An 18,604-nucleotide genomic window follows, 5' to 3' on the forward strand; every position below is an offset into this window, starting at 1 on the left:
TTATGTCTCACCCACACAGATGAAGATTGGGGGAGTAACCAGCCAGATGATACCTGGTATATCGGCGAGGTCGATCATATGACAAGAAGTGGGCGGTATTTCAAGCCCCCGCACTTAGACCAGCCAGAAGCATTTGGAAAGGATAAGGAAGCTGAGAGACAGAAAGAAAAGCAAATCAAAGAAGAGGCTGTACTGAAGCAATTAAAGAAGATACAAGCAGACATCTCCATCTGGGGACTGCTTATGGTATCACCAGTACACAGGTAGGCTGTCCTTTCAGCCATGGACAAGGCCAAGCTTTCTATAGACACCACGCCGGAGCAACTGGTTGGATTGGTTTTTTCGGGAGGAGGTTCCCCGACATTGACCTTTTCTGACAAAGAACTACCACCTAAAGGTGCAAATCACAACAAACCTCTCTACATCTCGGTGGAATATAGAGGCAAATGGGTACCAGTGATTCTTGTTGACACAGGATCCGCTATTAACGTGTGCCCGTCAAGGACGGCATATGCAATCGGGTTGAAGCCCGCGGACTTCGTGCCAATTACTCAAGTGATCAGAGCCTATGATAACATAAGCAGAGAGGTGATGGGGACTGTCAAAATTCAGACCCAGGTTGGTCCAGGACAACACAACATTGAATTCCATGTCTTGGACGTTCCCGCAACCTTTAACCTACTTTTGGGGCGACCATAGTTGTACCAGGTCAAGGCAGCCTCTTCCACCTTGCATCAGATGTTGAAGTACCCTCACGGGAAAGGGGTAGCTATTGTTTTTGGGAATTCGTCAATCCATTCGCCGCCGGATGTGTCTACACCAGTCTTGGAAATCGAATATGGCACAGAGGATTTGTTCTTATCAGGGTTTACTTTGGCTGAGGCCTGAATTGGGCAAAACATCATGGCTGTTAATGAGGGAGTGTATGTCAGTGCTCAATCTGTATACCTCATGAACAAGCTTCAACACATCCCCGGGATGGGATTGGGAAAGAACGGCTAGAAGGGCGTCGCAGCATTGGCCGAAGTGCCGCACAATCCGCATACCTTTGGCTTGGGTTATCTGCCCACCAAAGAGGACTGGGTGAGGAAAGGTAAAGAGATGGCTGGGAGAGCCAGAGCAAAGAAGGCAGGGAAGCCTTTTGAGTTAATGCATCGACCCATTCAGGGTACCCTGAACGAACGCTTCGTCCGGGAGGGGAGGACTTTCCATTTTGTGGTTTCCCAGAGCCGTGGCTGAATGCGGAGAGGAAGCGCGTGCCTGGTTTTGAGATCTTCTTTGACCTGCAACTATCTGGGGATGACGTTGCCAAAGAGCAGACGAACCCATTGGCTGAGGTTGGGCAGAGTAAGAAAGTGCAGTCTGAGGACACCGAACTTGAAATAGGGGTAACACTGACGTGTCTACTTTCAGATCCTCCGATCAACCAGGAGTGCTTGGGGGATAACTTCTCGGTATGCGTGATCGGGAATGGAATGACTGCGGGCCCGCCAACAACTATTTTGGATGCATCTATCGCACCCTCTCTCATTTGGCAGTATGAAGAGAGATTTTTGTCCAGCAGCACCGAGTCAGGTAGTGAGCCGGAATCTGATTCCACCGAGTCTTGTGAGTCGGAATCAGGTTCCAGCTCGACTGAGTCTGAGTCTGAGTCTGGTAATCCTGGGGATGATAACCCGGATGCCACAGTCTTGTCCAGGTCGTCTTTTTCTTTCTCTTTTGAGTCTGTTGTAACCGAAGAATCAGAAGATTTGGATGTGCTTAATGAGAATCAAGTAGCTGTGGTTTCTGAGTACTTTTCTGTGCCTTTGATTTATTGCATTAACTCAGACTTTCAAAATTTTGATGAAAACGACGAGGAAGAAATTCCTCCGGTTTTGCAACGCTTAATTGAACAAGAGCAGGAAAGATTTGTTAAACCCCTAGTTGATGAAATCACTACAGTAAATATTGGTACTGAGGAGGACCTGCGGCTGGTCCATATCGGGTCCACATTGTCTTCAGAGGAACGCGAGCGCTTAGTCGCTTTATTAAAAGATTTCAAAGATGTTTTCGCGTGGTCCTACGAAGACATGCCTGGAATCGATCCTGAGATTGTACAGCACCGGATCCCTCTTGACCCCGAGGCCCGACCTGTTAAGTAAAAACTTAGGAGGATCCGCCCGGATTGGGCTCTCAAGATTAAGGAAGAGGTCACCAAGCAAATCGACGCAGGCTTCCTGCTGGTATCCGCGACTTGGTTGGCCAACATCATCCCAGTGCTGAAGAAGGATGGCAGGATCCGAGTGTGCGTGGATTTCAGGGATTTGAACAGAGCTAGTCCGAAGGACGACTTTCCCTTGCCGCATATTGACGAGTTGGTGGATTTCACAGCGGGGCATGCTTTGCTTTCGTTCATGGATGGCTTCTCAGGTTACAATCAGATAGTGATGGCACCAGAAGACAGGAAAAAGACTGCTTTCACCACCCCGTGGGGGACCTACTGCTACAGAGTGATGCCGTTCGGGTTAAAGAATGCTGGAGCTACATATCAACGGGCCGCGACCACAATATTGCATGACATGATCCATAAAGAGGTTGAGGTGTACGTGGACGACATGATTGTCAAGTCTAAAGAAAGGGACGGCCACTACACCGCCTTGCAAAAGTTCTTTCAAAGGATCAGAGAATTTCAGTTGCAGCTAAATCCTCAGAAGTGTACGTTCGGTGTTACAGCGAGAAAAATACTGGGGTTTCTGATTACACAAAGGGGCATCGAGGTCGACCCTTCAAAAATCAAGGCCATCTTAGAAATGCCACCACCAAGGACTGAAAAGGAGGTGCGAGGCTTTCTGGGTAAAGTGCAATTCATAAGACGGTTTATCTCAAAATTAACCTTGACTTGTGAATCACTTTTTGGTCTCCTGAAGAAAGGAAAGAAATTCCAATGGAACGGCCGATGCCAAGCTGCTTTTGAACAGATCAAAGAATACTTGCAGAACCCACCCGTATTGTCACCGCCAGAGCCGGGGAGACCGTTGATATTGTACCTTTCAGTGACCGAGACCACAATGGGTTGCATGCTCGCGCAAGAATCAGAGGACAAAATGGAGAGAGCCATCTACTATCTGAGCAAGAAGATGCTAGAGTATGAGACTCGCTACACACCGTTGGAGAAGGCTTGTTTAGCTTTGGTATGGGCTACCAGGAAGCTGTGGCACTACCTGTTAGCTCACTCCGTAATATTGGTTTCACGACTCGATCCCATCAAATATCTTTTCGAGAAACCGGCACTTATGGGTAGGTTAGCTCGTTGGTTGCTGTTGCTTTCCTAATTCGATCTAAAATATGTGACGCGCAAATCAGTCAAAGGAAGAGCAGTAGCAGAATTCTTAGCCGACCATCCAGTTGAAGGGGGTGAAGCAGTCGAGTACTTATTCCCTGATGAAGCCATTTTGCACATCGACGATGAAACTTGGACGATGTACTTTGATGGAGCGTCAAATCAGTACGGGTATGGGATAAGAGTGCTGCTGATAGCACCTGACAAGTCCCGTATCCCTCTAGCCTTCAAACTCTGATTCAAAGTCTTGAACAACGAAGCAGAATACGAGGCATGCATTGCCAGTCTAGAAGCGGCCTTGGAACTAGGGGCAAAACAGTTGGACGTCATCGGAGACTCGAACCTTGTTGTCTCTCAAGCAAAAGGGGACTGGAAAGTCAAAGAAGAAAAGATGATGATGCACCACCAGACCTTGGACTCGTTAATTCCTCAGTTTGATAAGCTAAACTTTGCTCATCTACTAAGAGAGAACAACAGGTTCGTAGATTCTTTAGGAACTCTATCTTCCATGATAGACATCTCGTTCGGAGTCCAAATGCGTCTCGTCATCATTGACTAGAAATTTGCGCCAGCCTACGAGTCAATTGCTGCTATAGATGAGGTCCAAGACGAAAACCCCTGGTATTACGACATTTGGAATTTCTTGGAGAAGAAAGCATACCCGCCAGGGTAAATGCCAAGGATAAAAGGGCAATCAGAAGAATGGCTGTTCAGTTCATCATCTGTGGGGGTAAGCTGTATAAGAGAGGTCATCTGGGAATGCATAAGCTGTGTGTTGAAGCCGAGGAATCAAAGTGCCTGATGGAGGCCATCCATGGAGGAGAATGCGGTGCGCATATGAACGGAGTAATGCTAGCACGGAAAATCCTCAGACAGGGTTACTACTGGTCCACCATGGAGAAGGATTGTATCAGTTTTGTTCAGCGATGCCACAAGTGTCAGATCCATGGAAACCGCATGAACTTCCCACCGTCGAAGCTGTACAACATGACTTCACCATGGCTATTTTCAGTTTGGGAAATTGATGTGATTAGGGCTGTCACTCCGAAGGGGTCGAATGGGCATGAGTTCATCCTAGTCGCGATAGATTACTTTACAAAGTGGGTCGAGGCCCAATCATATGCCGTGTTGAAGGCGTCGCACGTTGCAAAGTTTATTAGAAACACATCATCTGCCGCTACGGGGTCCCAAACGAGATTATTTCGGATAACGGTTCCCATTTCAAGAAGGGAGTGATTGACTTGTTGGAGAAATACAACATGGCTTTTCATAAGTCATCCACATACCAGCCGCAAACCAACGGAGCGGTCGAGGCCGCCAACAAGAATATCAAACACATACTGCAGAAGATGGTGGAAACCTACCGGGATTGGCCAGATAAGCTGCCATTTGCTCTGTGGGGCTACAGGACTTCAATTAGAACTTCTACCGGAGCGACTCCGTATTCATTGGTTTATAGGATGGAGGTCGTTTTACCTATCGAGATTGAGGTTCCGTCATTGCGAGTATTGGCTGAGTGTCAAATAGCCGAAGCAGATTGGCAGCAGAGCAGGTTTGAGGAACTCATGCTCTTTGATGAGAGAAGACTAAAAGCACTGTACCATGTTCAAGGTTATCAGTGCAAAATTTCTTGGGCTTTCAACAAGAAAGTCAAGTCCAGGAATCTAAAGGAAGGAGATTTGATGCTCAAGGACAACCGAGCTCCCATCCACGACCCAAGGGGTAAGTTCAAACCCAATTGGACTGGTCCCTACATCATCAAAGCTATCTGGTCAGGTGGAGGTGTGGTTCTGATGGATCTAGATGGCCTAGAGTTCTCCCAACCGATCAACATGGACAAGTTGAAGAAATATTACCCCTGAGAGACTCGCTAGGCTGAAAACCCGAAAGGGCGACCTAGGCAAAAGTTAGAGCATAAAAATTGGAAAAATATAAAAACTGAGCTCGCAAGGTTGAAAACCCGCAAAGGGCGGCCTTGGCAAAAGTTAGAGCGTAAAAGGAGAGTGAAAATACTCGAGTGAACCTAAGCCTGAACTACGTAAGGCTTGATTCCCATCATCGGGATACGTAGGCAACTTCATCCTGAAGTTCAGCCATAAACTTTTCCCCGATCAACTTTGTCCATTTGATCATCTCAGTCATCTTTGTCTACCAATATCCATTGGAATCTCCAGTGCAGTGCTTTTCAGACTAGGGGCAACTTTTCGTTGCTGTGCAGTGCCAAGGTGCTATTCAGACTAGGGGCAACTTTCCAGTTGCAGGGATCTGGGGTTGTGCATCTCAGTGACAGATCTCAGGCGTGTCCAGTTCTGATCCATATCGAAAATGGTTTTGAAAAGTTTTAATAAAAGTTGACTTTGTTCAAATTAATCTTTCTACAACTAAGACCATTTTTGGACCAAAGCGGAAAATTTTCAATACCACAACCTTCAATTTCATTGATTTCAAAACAGAGTTCTCCTGCTCTTGCATACGATCGAAGTTGCTTTTTATTACATTCATAAAGAAAACTTTGAAGTACTAATAAAATAATAAATCCGGGACATAGTCAAGCCAAGTGTCCCTGCGCCCCCTCCCAGAGCTGGTCGAAGCTTCTGATACCGAGCTGGGCCCAATCTGTGCCTCTTCATTGAGCCAATCCAAGCACTCGTCAGACAAAGTATAACTGAAAGTGGGAGCGGGGGCCATGAGTTCTCTCGTCCCCCATGCTGTGGCATATCGGGCAAGCTGTACACCTCGAACCGGGAATGAAACTGGATACTCTATCCCCTCTGGTGGACAACTCTAATCATGACCGAATTGGCGCTGGAACCGGAACGGAAAATAGAATACACAGTGAGTCAGACCAATCAATTGGATCCCAATCTGTCGAGACATGCTATAGCTCATTGCCGGGAGATTGAGCCAAGGGCAACGCCAAGCGATGCGATCTGCAGACAAATTGCACATCCAGTCGAACCACTATCCCTCATCAAGGGCATCGACTAGGCGTTGTCGAAAGAAGTAGCCGCGAGCTGAGTAGGCTAGGCAAGAGTCCACAACCTGCAATTTATCCATCAACCATACCTGGGGAGGGATGAAAAATGAGAGAATAAAGAATAGAGAGATGTACGATGAGAAAAAAGTAAGACAAGGGTTTTGTGAGAAAAACCGAGCCTGAGGGCAGAGTGATGTGAGCAATATATATGTGAGATTGGGTGGGAAACATTACTTGCAGCAGTAAAGGACTCCCCGCAAATCTGGTCGTCTCCTGGCGATGGAAAGTATCCAAGCCCATCAGCGTCTCAGCCAGTGTCATCGCAATACAACTCTTTCCATCCTTCAAGCCTTGAGCAACTTCAATCAGGCGAATGCTAGATCCACCAAAGCCCGACGCAAGTAGAAAGTGAGATAGCATACACAAGCAAAGGGCATGTTGTCGGAAACCTTGCTAATGATGGTCGCCACGGTCACCGGCGTCAGAAAAGTGATAAATCAATTCGAGGATGTCCAGTTCCCCATTACAGATCAGAGACCGAGCATCATGCGTGGTGAGTCCACACATCCGCCCTAAAGCTTGGGCGTGACCAAAGTGAAACTGAGGCAAGGTTTCTTTATAACGTTCAGATTCCATCAAAACTTGAAAATCTTCGAAAGTCGGACATACCTCTTGCCCGCCAAAGCTAAAGACGTGTGTTACTGGGTTCCAAAACCTCGCCGCGGCATGGAGGAAGGGAAGGTGTAGCGGAGTACGGCTCAGTGTGAATAGTGCATTCAAGCCGAAGCCCCAGAAGTTCAACTTTTCTGAGCCGGCTAAAGTAGCAATCCAAGCTGTGAGATTTTCGACGAGAAACACCTCCATTTTGGTGCAAAACTAAGATGAAATGAATGAGCCACGGAGCTAGGACTTTTAAAGGGGATAAGGCACTGTTCGGGGGGACACGTGTCGAAAAACTGGTGGTTGCTGAGCTAAGTGGCCGGCCGGCCACCTTTTCTGGTAGGTCGGCCACCCCTCTCTCCTCAAATGCAAAAAGCTGGTCGGCCAGCTCCCAAAGGTGGCCGGCCATGCTGCAATTTGTGTCTTTGGTCCTGTTCTACCCTCTAGAAGAAAGTTCCTAGCATGTCCATGCATCGGGAGTGTCAAAGGCCTCTATTTCCCTCTGCTTCGGATGCGTTCCATCACCCAGATCGTCCGAAATGTGTTTTGTTTATTGAATTGGTGTTTAGTCTTGCTTATCGAGTTGTTGTTTTGCTTATCGAGTTGTTGTTTTGTTGATCGAGCTGTTTCGTTTACCGAGTCTTGTTTATCGAGTCGCCGAGTTTTGTGCATTTGAGTTGTTACTCTTTGTTTATCAATTTTGTTGTGTTGTAAAATTGCTAAGGTTTTGTTGTCTCTTAGTAAGTTAGGTTGTTTAGTTTGTCGTGTCGGTTCGCTACCTGACTTGGCAAATACACAATGCACATTTACCATTTAATCTCATTATTTGCAAAATGATGCGATGCGATGCTGAGAACATAAAGTACAACACTTTTTCAAAAAGTTGTTTCATTCCATCATACTTCCTTTGTTACAACATTTTACAACAAAGGTACAAGTTTTACAAAAAATAAAACTGCCTAATAATGTACAATGTGCTACAACTACTAGTAAGAAAGGTAAATAAAGCAGGAAAAACTGCACCAATGCTCTCAAGAGCAGGAATAAGAGGCCCTCTTCGTCCTCTTCTGCGGAACTGGCTCTGCACCACCGGCACCATCTGAGTCGGAACTGTCATCCTCGGGATCCTCCTCAGCCTCCTCTCCGCTCCCGGAACCAGGGTCGGAACCCTCCTCTCTGTCAGCAGATGTCTCTGACTGACGATCTGCAGCCTCCTCCTCCTCTTCATCCTCACCGGGCTCCTCCTCTACGATATGTGCTCTGCGTCTGCGGGACGACTCCCCTCTCCCGGCTCCTCGAGAAGGTCAAGATGGCCCGGCTCCCCGAGAAGGCCTGGATGGCCCGGTCCGTGGCTGATATACCGGAGGCATCTGAAAATAAAAAGTGCAGTTTGAATACATCAGCTCAAATGTGTCTATCAGATACAGATGCAAGCAAACTACATGAAATGAGGGTGCATGCAGATACAGTATATGAATGTGGTGTGTGTCAGATGTGCTCTACACAGGCAACCTACCAATACAGTGAAATGATCAAGTTCAGCATGTCATCGGAAGTATGATAAATGCGAGAAAGTTAAAGAGTATCTGGACACCCATGATGGACAACTGTGCCTCTCTCCGTAAGACCATGCCCTCGAGTGCTGCCATCATCCCGAGCATCTCATCCATATACTCGACCGGTGGCTGCAGATACAAATGCAAAATATCAGTAAAGGAATGAATGTCCAAGTATCTAAGTGATAAATCAAAGCTGTAAAGCATACCGGCGGTGAATCAAGATCTCTGACATATCTGTGGTCAGACATGGGAGGCTCTATCGGAATCGAGTAGGGAGTCCCGAATCGCCATCCCGTCAGCTCGGTCGGCATGTCTGGCCACCTAAGATGATGATGATTCGGAGGAATCGAGAGAACCAATCCACCCCCACCTCTGGATGTACCAGCCCTGCTAGTGGAAGGGACGTCCTCAGCCCGAGCTCGGCCCAATGAAGGCATACCAACGGGTCTCCTCGTCGGGGTATGGACTCCCGTCAACGAAGGCATCATGTATGTGTGACGATAAGTCGCGTACTCTCCCTGCTTCAGATGAAGAAGTACATCAGTGCCCAACCTGGCATCAACAACACCCTGAGGAGGGAGCCTATCAGCGGTCCGCATGTCGTCTGGGGGTGCTGAAGGAATGTCCTGAACGGGGTAGCCCCATGTCTGGCGCAGGAAGCGCTCCTCTAAAAATCAGGCCTTGCCAACCAGTCCCTCTAATAGGATCCTGTATCGAGAGGCACCCCAGGCTCCGGCAAACTGGTATTGGAGGTCTCTACCCAAAGGCGCCCAAGGCTGCCATGTGATCTGAGGATAACCAATGCATAAGCTGATCAGAAATTATAAATGCGCAAGATATATCGAAGGTTGGAAACATGAAGAACTGAGAGTTCTGCAATACCTCTGATGGTCGTACTGTATCGAAGTACTGCCGTAGATAGAGGAGAGACTCCCGAGGTCTTGGCCGGTACGGGCCCTCAAATACCAGCGAGTAAGGGGTCATGGGAGGCATCTCCACCTCGAGCTCCGGAGCTAGTGTCGGGAAGTACGCATAGATCCATAGCTGTGGAAAACAGGGAAGTAGCCATCAGAATACAGAATGCTGAGTGCAAATTGTAAATACAAAACGCTGAGAGCAAAGTGCAAGATACAGAGTGTAAAATGCACCGTGTGTGCAATGTGCAAGTAATGTAAAGCAGAAATATAAATCAAGAGGGCAGAAAGTACCTCCCAGGCTCTCCAATAGCCGCCGAGTATGTTCCCCCGTCCGCGAGAGGTCGCGCTCATATAGCAATAAAGAGTAGCCAGACTAGCGCCACCCCAATCATACCGCCGGACCTGTGAGAGGTCCACTAGGGCACTCAACAGATAGAGCCCGACAGTGTTCCCCCTATCGGCAAACAGAGTGGTCCCGAAGAGGAACATCAGAAATTCGCGGGTATACTGGGCTACCTCCTCAGGAGTCTCAGGCTCCATCTCCACCCTCCGAAAATGGAAAGAAAACCAAGTATATCGGACCCTGCCCAAAGATCTGTCAACTGGTGGGCGAGCTCCCAATAAGTAGATCCAGGCAGCCTCCCACTGGCCCATGTCCTCGTCATATGGGATCGCCCAGCCTCCCACATCAAGGCCGGTCTATACGGCGAAGTCAAATGGGGTCATAGTCATGTCCCTAGTGGCAGAGAAATGAAAGGAGTTGGTGGTGTCCCACCATCTCTCCACCAAAGCACCCATCAGCGTCCTACTAGTCGGACAACGAGATATCCCAGAGCAGAAGGGCCCAAACCCTGCCAAGTCAACCAAATCCCGGAAAGCCTCCGGGAGCTACGCATACCACTCCCTAGCCGCAACGGAGCCGTATCCTCGTGCGATACGGGAAGTCACCTGTATTCAGAATGAATACATATATTCAGTCTCAAAATGAAATAAATGAGCTGCGTGCAAATGAAATAAATGAGCTGCGTGCAAATGAAATAAATGAGCTGTGTGCAAATGAAATGTATGAGCTGTGTGCAAACTAAAACAGATACAATGCAATGAGCTGCGTGCAAATCAAGTATTTGGGCTGTGTGTTCAAATCTCAAAATCAGTGGGCTGAGTGTTCACCTCAATCTGGGCTGTGTGTTCAGAAATTCAAGGTTTGGGCTGCGTGTTCAACCTGTTAATCAGTAGGCTGCGTGTTCACCCTCAATCTGGGCTGTGTGTTCAAGAATTCAAAGTTTGGGCTGCATGTTCAAATTTCAAAATCAGTGGGCTGCGTGTTCACCTCAAAGTTCGGGCTGTGTGTTCGACGTCAAATGTTTAGGCTGTGTGTTCAAATTTTAATATCAGTAGGCTGCGTGTTCACCCTCAATCTGGGCTGTGTGTTCAGAAATTCAAAGTTTGGGCTGCATGTTCAAATTTCAAAATCAGTGGGCTGCGTGTTCACCTTAATCTGGGCTGTGTGTTCAGAAATTCAAAGTTTGGGCTACGTGTTCAACCTTCTGTCAAGTGTATGCTGTGTGTGCACCTTCCATTCAGGCTGTGTGTTCAGAAATTCAAAGTTTGGGCTGCGTGTTCAACTTTCTAACAAGTGTGTGTGCTATGTGTTCACCTTCAACTCATGGACTGTGTGTTCAGAAATTCAAGTGATTGAACTATGTGTTCAAGATGCAAACAGAATACGGTGTCATAGACTAAAGCATTCTAAACAAGCGGTGCACTCAAATGAGCGGATAAACATAGCGAAAGCACGAAATGCATGGAAAATGCAGGATACGTTTGTGGAACCCCGTATTTTTATAAAATAATAATAATAATAATAAATAAATAATATATATTTTTAATTTTTTTAAATAATTATTCACAATATTTTGAATTTAATAGTTTGTATATTTTTATACTGAACATTTATTCAAAATAAAATAAAATAAAATATTTTTTGACTTTATATTATCACTCAATATTACATTATGAACCTTATGATATTTTTATTATATTTTTCTCTATATTTTTTTGTAATCAAATTACACTGGAAACTAATATTTTCTGTACTAAAATCCAATCCAAAAAAAAAAAAAAGAAGAAAAACCATGGGCTTGCTCTCCATGTTTTCTCACCTCCCACTTTCCACGTGCAATCATTTTCTGTAAAGAAAATGTGGTGGACATGCAAGCTATACACCTCCCTTCTTTTTAATTTGTCTTCATCATAAATTGAGCCTAGCTTTTCCTCACATTTCCTCATCTTTCTCTTCACTTCCAGTTTCACCTCTCTTGGTTCCCTCTCCCTCCACCTCTCATTCTCAAAACTCTCCTTCTCCTTCTTTATCTATGTTTTTTCCTCCTCCCCCCGACCTCCATAGTCGTGGCCTCAACCCATACTATCACCATCCGAACCACTAACCCGCGAACTTCACCACCATTGGCGCACCGTCGGACCGCCACCACCATCACCATCACCTATTTCCATTATCATCTAGAACCACCATTTACAAAGTGTTGTAAGTGAAGAAAGAGAAGAAGAAGGAAGATGGAGGAGAAAGAAGCAAAGTTAGAGAAGTTTATTTTGAAGTTCAAAAGTTGGTTTTCGGCTTACTTTCGGCATGCCAAAACCATCCATTCCGGGAAGAAGTGAGACAAATAGGCCATGCAAGATGAAGTACGAAGTAAGTTGAAGAGATTGGTGAAAGAATGAAGTAAAACCGTTCAGAATTAAGAAAGTTATGGGGTCCGAAAGATGGTTCGAAGAAATGTCCGAGACGGTAGAAAAATAAATCTAATTTTTCGTCAAATTTTAGAGGTCCGACAGCATGCAAAAAGAGATGGAACAAGGCATGTGAGTAGTGAACCAAAAACTAGGCCGTGAGGTGAATCCAATGACAGAAAAATAAGATAAAACGGAGTTACGATGAAGAAGATACAAGTATTTGAACTGGGGACATTGAAACTAAATTTCTGGGTCTCTCTGTTCGTGCGTGCAATGGTGCTACGGTGCATCCTAGCACATTTAGGTTAATCGTGTAGTCCTACGACTTTGGGGATGACCACCCTTAGGTTTTTCGACGTGTAGAATCCATTTTTTGGGTTAGATCTTTCAAATTCTAAGTCTAAGATGATGATCAACAACTAAAGATTCTAAGAGAATCCAATGAAAGATCAACGGTGAGATCGTGTCCGATTAATGTGAAATTTCAGCAAGACGATCATGGAGCCAAGACGGTCATATCTTACGATCAGAATCATAAATCAAATTCGGACGATAAATCGCTAGCAACCTAACATAGTAAGAAAACCCTCTCAACCCTCTCATTTTTTTATATATTTGAAATTTTCAAATTATATACATATGATAAAATGTCTAAACTTGTAGATAAAAATTTTATTTATAATTGTATGAAAATTTATGATGGTACATCAAATTTGGACTTGCATGTGTAGTTTATGTCATTAAAAAGATTATTGAAGATGTTATTTGGCCCTTTAAATTTGCCAGAAACTTGTACTAATTTTTAGACAATTTTATACTCAAAATTTGAAGATGATTTCTTCTACAAAGTTGTTGATAATGATGTCTAGTTTATCCACAAACGTTTTCAACAATTATTGAGTTTTGTATGAATTTATACAGATTTTTAACCAAATCTGGAGCTATAGACAAATTTTGTTATGTGTTTGAAAAATCATTAAAAATTTTATATTAAACCAAATCTGATAATTTCTAAGCAAAAAATGAAATTTGAGAAGTCTAGTTTCATAATAAATTTTTAGATCATGGAATTTATTTATAAAATTTAAGTATGGAATTAATTTAAGGAAATGTAATAAATCTGTGTCATAAAATTTCTGGGAATTTTACAGAATTATTTATAACTTATTTTTGGGAATTTACTTCTGAAAAATGACCCAAACATATTTATTGAATATTCGGTACATTTTCACGAATTTTAGAACTGCATAAATAATTTATTTATAATTTTTATTACGTAAGGTATAACCTGAAAATTTCTAGACAGGTTTAAGATCATGACTCAAATTATTTATTCGGATAAAAATCAGTTATTGTGTTGGTCCAATTCATCAAATATAGTAAATTAGTAATCCAAGTATGGGTGTATTGTGGTTTATTTAATATTGGGGTAGTCTAATCTTGTAAATTAAAAATCCATGCGCGTGCGTGACTTTGGTTTATTTTCTCTGTATCTAAATTATTATTTCATACCATAGTTTAAATAAATTGTTTATTTAAATGCTGTACATTTATTTATTATTGTGTGACATGTGTAATATTTTATGTTGGAAATTTTAATGAGTTGGTGTAACATCAATTATGATTAAAAATTGGAATTATTTGTGAATAATATCAAAATTAACTGAAATGATTAACGGCATATACGAAGTTAACAATTGACGGTCAATACCAGTTGCTCAGAGTGAGTCTTAGTTTTAAAAAGTGTACGAAATTAAGGGTTGACGGTTAATATCGGTTGTTCAGGGTGAGCCCTGGTTTTGAGAATTCTCACGTAAATTGTGTTGCGAAACTCTAAGATGGCACGGGACTTATTTGAACCCTTTTCAGTATTTGGTTTTGGAATAAGGGTGGATGTGACGGTGGCACACAGGGAGGTTACGTACCCCTGGCAGACCGTTTCCTTGGGGCAGACCACGGATGCCACTACTTGGGTATATCACTCTGGACGTGGGCATCCTTGGTAGTTACGGTTGGTAACACTTGAATATTTGACCAAGGGAGGGTTTCAAATTAACCGTTGCCATGCTTAGTGGTTGGTAAGTTAAATCTCTTTGGTGAGATTTCGAGTGTCACCTAATTTATTAAAATTATTTTAATGGTTGTAATTTATACTTACAATTATATTGTTATCTCATGTTTATAATCTCATTATTTTTCTCTTAAAAAGAATGGTAGGTTGGTTATGTTGCCCTGGCGTTTTATGCCAGGTCTTGGCGAGAAAATAATTGAAGCTGAAATGGAGTTGACGCTAACGTAGAGCCTTGGCTGACCTGAAACCCCGAGTAGAGCCGAATAAATTATATTATTTTATATAATAGCTATTAAGGACTTTATAATTTTATTTAATGTTGTATTTGAATAATTTTAAGTTTTTATCTATTGTTATTTAGACGTTTGGTTATGTACAAGAGTTGGATTACCCTATTAAGATGTCAACTTTTTAGTTTATTAAGTTATTTTGTTTATTTAGTTTCCCTTGATATCAAAAAAAAAAAATTTGGGGCGTCACAACGTTGCCGAAAATGTAAAAGCGAAGTAAATATCTCTCGTGCCTCATGGGAGAGGTGGGACTCCGTCTCTCGCAAAAGCAGATCCCCGAGCGCTCGATCATCAAAATCAGTAAAGTGATAGAAAACAACCCGCGGAAGAATATATGTCGGAGGGTCGTACCTCTTGGGTATGAAGGGTCGAACCCTCGGAAGCAGAGCCATGATATCGGGATCATCCCCGGCACCTGGAGAACCTCCACCATGGGGAAAATGACCCGCCATTTCGAACAATCTACAAAAAGGAGCAAAAATGAGCAAAATGAGCCAAAATTGAAAAAAATCAACAAAAGTCAACTCTCGGGAAATGAAAAAGTCAACAAAAGTCAACCCCTGAGGAAATCTTCCAAATGTTGAGACAAACTTACCTCAAGTGGTGAAAATGAGAAAAGAAGCACCGAAATCAAAATTTAATCGGCCCAAAGTGACGAAAACTGAAAGATTTCGCGAAAACAACTTGCGTGGGGCGTTGGAAAACGCGTATAGAGCACAGATCTGAGAGAGAAAATGCTCTAAGAAGGTAGAGGAGGCAATTTCGGAGCTGGAGTTGTGAGGAAAAAGTGTTTGGCTGAATGGATTTAAAGAAATGAGGGCAAAAAGACCAAACTGCCCACGGTTTTGGAAAAGTGGCCGGCCGGCCATCTTTTCTGGCAAGCCGGCCACCCCTCTCCCTCAAACCTGGTCGGTGGCCTCCCCCTGGGAAGAAAACTGGCCGGTGGTGTTCCCCATGTGTCCCCCAAGGTCTCTGCAAATTTTGGTAAGGATTGGAGTCCCCGGGACCCGGGAAAGCACAAGCAAAGTGCACTTTTTGTCGCGAAATCGCTCCGCCGAAACTTTAACTCCAATTTTCGATGTGTATCTCACCGTCACTCGCCAAAAGCAAGGTGCATCCTTTTTGAATGTGTTGCGACCCCACCGGGAGGTAAACCGGAGGTCGCGATTGAGTCGCCCTCGTCAAAAGCTTGCATTTCTTTGATCGTCGTTTTGTGACAAACATGCATTCAAATTCACACTTGTTCTGCATTGTTATGCACGTCACTTGCATTCTTGTGCACACCACTCATACTATTGTGCACGTTTCACGAGTATTATCATACCCTCATGCTTAGCTTGCGTTGTTACGTGCGTTTCTCCCCACATTGCGATGCACTTTTCCATCGACACCGCGATTGTCTACATTCGATATCATTTTGAACATGTGTTGCTAATTATGTTGTGCTTGTCGAGTTTCTTTCTTTTGCAGGCACGATATTATATGTACGGTTCATTTGAGGCTAGTGCGACCAGACGAACCGCGCAGGTATTGTATCTTCTCCGTGTGAGACGTGGCGAGAATTGAATAATTCTCCGCATTCTTAACTGCATGAAATGTAGTTGTTGCTTTGCATTCTTACTTAAAACTGTTGCATCTATCGTGAATATGTGCTTCATTACAGCTTGCTGCATTTGCATGATTATTGAGATACCTTTGGCTTCTTGCAATGTCGGTTGTATTTTGCCCCTGCCTGCGGGTACGCCTACGGGCGCATCTCTATTTATCTCGCCTGTTTGTTTAAGTCTTCGGCCTTGTCAAAAATGAGTCATCTCTAGGCTTTGACATTCACTCCCGTCACTTATGACTTCCGAGTTCTGTCAAAGAGGGACAACTATAGACACCCTATTTTTGACCGACCTTAAGACTCAGACGTCACTGATTGAGCACTCGGTGATATTACATATTGTGCTCGTTCAGAAGTTTCAGAGTCCCGGCTGCAAGCCTTGCCTCCGGACTTCCGGACTCTTTCGTGCCTTGTCTCGATTTGCGAACCAGGCTCTGTTTTCTCTTCCCAAAGGAAGGGAGAGGTCTCGTAGATCATCTCTCAGTGGCCGTAGGCTACGTTTCGTGGTCGTAGGCCATTTTTCCCGTTTGGAGCCCGATTTCTGATTTTTCGAAGTCGACGGCCGTGTGCCTCGGTTCGGGACCGCCTAACCACCTCCATTTGCTCCGGTTTTCGACACGCATCTTATTTATTCCCTTTTGGGGGACACTGTGGCTTGAGAGACCAACTTCGTGGTCGAATGCCTCCTCCGGTGTTTAACAGCCCATTTTCGGGGCCCCAAGCCGCGCATTTCGGTCCCCGAACCTCTGTTTTGCATCCGTTTTGGTTCATTTTTTGTGGAGACCTTATTTTCATTGTTAGAAAGCTTGTAGGAGGGTGGGAGGCCAGCAATTTTTTTGAAAAGCTAGTTTTATTTCTTCATCGCTCTCCGTCGCCCGTTTTCCTCACTAGAAAGCTAATGTTGACCACTCCCGGGCCAGTTTCTTTAGCCCTAAACCCCATATTTGTGTTGTACACACCTGGGAGGCCACCAATATGAATAGGCTGGCCAGTAATTGTCTCTGACCCTTTTGAACACCTCTAAAAAGTTGGCTTTTCTCTCTCCTGGTTCACATTTTCTTGGTTTTGACCACATATTTGTGTTGTGCACACATGGGAGGCCACCTTTTTGGGGTGGCCGGCCAGCAATTTTGATTGACCCTTTTGACCCCTGGCCGGCCGACCAGGGGGGATGGCCGGCCGGCCCCCTGAACCTTTTGAACCTGGCCGGCCATGATCCTCTCTCCAAGTGTATTCTAGCTGTTCCAGCTGTTTTCCCCCAGATCCTGTATCCGAGGGGGTGCCTTTTGGGGGGGAAATTTGAATTTGTTTTTCCCCCCCTTTCTTTGGCCTCTCTCCCTCTTTAAAACCGGCACTCTACAACCATTTTGAAGGGTTAGAAAACCAGCTGGAGCATACACCCTTCCCTCCTCCATTGCTCTCCATTTTCAAGCTCCAAACATCCATTGTTCTTGACCTTTACACACCACCTCTAAGCCTACAACCTCCACACTCCATTCCAGCAACTTGGGGCTGTTTTTCAGAGGTTAGGAGCTCCTCTTCTTGGACCAGAAGCTGCGGGAAAGTTGTGCTACAAGGGTGAGTCCTCTTCTCCCTCTTTCTTGCCTTATTTTGTTCTATATCTTAGCCCCTTTTGCTTACATTTTTGGCTCCGACCTGAACTATAAAGAGTCATATCTTGAGCTCCTCTTCATGTTTGATCAAGGACTTTTTGCTGTTTGAGATCTTCTTCTCACCCTTTGTGCTTAATCTCTCTTTTAGGCCTATTTTTGCATGGTATTTTAGTCTTATTTGTGAGCTGTTTTGGACTTGGTCATAAGATGTAAAATGTCTTTTTTTGAGACCTTCTTCAACTTTGTTGAAGGGCTCTCCTCTGTTTGAGGCCAGCTGCTACCACTTGTCTCTTTATCCCTCTTTTAGGCCTTTTTCTTGCATGTTTTAGCCTCACTTGTGTTTATTTTCGAGACTTGATATAAACTGTAAAGTGCCTTTTTTTGAGCCCCTCTTCAACTTTTTTGAAGGGTTCTTTGCTATTTGGGGCCAGCTGCTGTCCCTTGTCTCTAATCTCTTTTTTAGGGCTTTTTTTGCATAATAGATTAGCCCTATTTGTGTTCACTTTTGAGATTTGTTATAAACTGAAAAGAGTCTCCTTTTGAAATAATCTTCATGTTTTATTAAGGGAATTTTCTTGTTTGAGATCATATGCTTCCTTGTATGCTTGATTGTCCCTTATTTTGAGCCTTACACCTAAGCTCTTGTTGCATGCTTGGTTTGGCCTTCTAGCCACTGAAATCCAGTAAATTTTCAGTGGCTAGCACACTGTTTTGAGCCTCCAAATCAGAGGGGGGTGACCCCCTCTCACCTTGACTTGTTTGGTGTTCATTTTTGGCCTTCCAAAGAGGCCCTATCTTGCATGCTTTGAAGTCACTTTCCAAGGTCAATTTGGTGAGT

Source organism: Camellia sinensis, chromosome 2 (genome assembly GCF_055761805.1).
Source record: "Camellia sinensis isolate YWXY chromosome 2, ASM5576180v1, whole genome shotgun sequence".
Classification (NCBI taxonomy): Eukaryota; Viridiplantae; Streptophyta; class Magnoliopsida; order Ericales; family Theaceae; genus Camellia; species Camellia sinensis.